General features: G+C 41.0%; 1 protein-coding gene across 1 annotated transcript in view; it reads right to left on the reverse strand.

The window, feature by feature from the left end:
* LOC115221552 (dentin sialophosphoprotein-like) overlaps positions 1-2500 on the reverse strand; it is a 22513-nt gene that overhangs the window by 4931 nt on the left and 15082 nt on the right. The window lies entirely within an intron of this gene.

Consider the following 2500-nt stretch of genomic DNA (forward strand, 5'->3'; position numbering starts at 1 on the left):
ATGTAATGTTAGACGTCACGAGACGGTTTGTGGTTATCATAGGAGAGAGATCACAAGGAGTATCCACATACACGTGTGTGTGTGTATGTGTGTTTATATGTGCGTGCGTGTGTATGTATGTGTGTGTGTGTGTAGGCACGAGAAACTACCACTAGTGTGTGCATGTGTGTGTGTGTTTGTGTGTGTGTGTGTTTGTGTGTGTGTGTGTGTGTAGGCACGAGAAGCTACCACTAGTGTGTGCATGTGTGTGTGTTTGTGTGTGTGTGTGTAGGCACGAGAAACTACCACTAGTGTGTGCATGTGTGTGTGTGTGTTTGTGTGTGTGTGTCTACACGTGTGTGTGTGTGTTCGTATGTGTTTCTGGTGCCCCGTTCACAATCTCCAGATCACGAGTCCGACCCCCCAGGGGCCATGCGATGCATTTGTGTTCTTCATCAAGGTACTTCATCTCTCGTTGCTTTGCAAGAATAACATCGATACCTGACGAGTGGCGGGGGGCAGGCACTTTTGCACCAGCACCAACCAATGTCGATTTAATGGAAAGACTGAACTGACGCGCAACACAAACGTTTGATCGCTAAATAAACAAATCATCCGAATTGGCAGCTCTGCTAGAAATCGCAGAACCGTTTGCCTTGGGCACGGGAAACTACCATTAGTGTGTGTGTGTGTGTGTAAGTATATATATATATATATATATATATATATATAGTATATCATCAAAATAAGCAGCAAGGATATCCAGAGGTAATGCACTACGATCGTTTCATGCGACTCCATTTAATTGAACAATGCAAACATTACATCAATTTAAAATGTAGAGCAATCTTCAGCTGCACAAAAATATAGAATTTAGTTAAAATTCGAAGGATTCATTTGTATAATTTTCTTTTTATACAAAATCTCAACAAAACGCCAAAATGACATTTTGCTGAGATTTTTTCTTGAGAACCATTCTTCGTGATAATGACGATTTGACGTCTATGTTTAGCATATAGGGTGTCCACTTTAGTGTTCATTCTTCTTAATTTTGTGTATATATATATATTATATATATCTATATATTATATATATATTATATATAGATCGATTGATAGATAGATAGATAGATAGATAGATAGATAGATAGAAATAGATTATAGATATTTATATATATAATATATATAATATAATTATATCTATACATACACACACACACACATTATTAATGTGTGTGTTTATGTTATATAGATATAACACAACACACACACCTTTATAACTTCAATATGAATCAAAGGCGAACCTCTTCATACAATCTACTCAACCTAAATGCGAGACCATCATTTATCATCATTATCATCATCACCATCATCACCATTACCATCACCATCATTGATACCACTCTCATCATCATCATCACCTTCATCATTATCATTATGGCCATCATCACCATCACCGTCCTCACCAACACCACCACCACCACCATCATCATAATCATCATAATCATCATCATCATCATCACCATCATCATCATCATCATCATCATCATCATCATCATCATCATCATCATCATAATCATCATCATCATCACCGTCATCATCATCATCGTTTGCTGTTGTTGTCTTCCTAATTAGATCTCCGAATGTCAGGCAGCAGCCATTTTAATGGAGTACGTTCGCCTTCTTTTTTTTTTTTTGGACACTCGAGTGTTTATAGACACTGACAACATTGCGGCGGCGAAGGTGGCGAGGGAGAAGAAGAGGAGGAGAAGAAGAGGGGAGGGCGGCGGAGGCGCGGAGAGGGCAAGCACGAAGGATTTACCGTTTTCCATTCTCGAGTCATTGACCTTGTTTTTATTCTTGTATGTCTATAATGAGGAAATGGGTCGGGCTGCCGACGACTGAGGCCGTTTAATGTGGTACAGTTATGGGTGTAAACATGTGTAGATTCGTGTGTGCACGTGAGAGATTGGTGTGTGTCGGAGAGATTGGTGATGGGGGGGGGGAAAGAGAGACAGACACAGAGCGCGTGCGCGTGTGTATACATTTGTGTACATGTCTTTATTTTATTCCGTTTTTTATGCATTTTTCGAACTTTGTATTCATATATTTAGATTTGCAAGGGATTGTGTCAAAGGGAGTCGTTTTTGTGTGGATATTGTTTGAGTCCAGTGCAATGGCTGTGTGGCGGGGTGGGGGGCAGACACACACACACATTGAAGGCGAAACTTCAACTCCCAGTCAAACCAATGAATTCTATTCTACTGGATGTATAGTCTCGCCATTAGTAAATGTTTTAATGGTTCGCTGTTTTTCAATAGGTTAAGCATAGATAGACAAACATAGATAGATAGACAGATATATATATATAGAGAGAGAGATGGATGGATGGATGGATGGATGGACGGGTGGACGAACGGACGGACGGACGGACGGATGGACGGCTGGGCGGACGGACGGACGGACGGACGGACGGACGAACGGACGGACAGACGGACGGACGGACGGACGGACGGACGGAC

The sequence above is a fragment of the Octopus sinensis genome, linkage group LG18 (assembly GCF_006345805.1).
Source record: "Octopus sinensis linkage group LG18, ASM634580v1, whole genome shotgun sequence".
Lineage (NCBI taxonomy): Eukaryota > Metazoa > Mollusca > Cephalopoda > Octopoda > Octopodidae > Octopus > Octopus sinensis.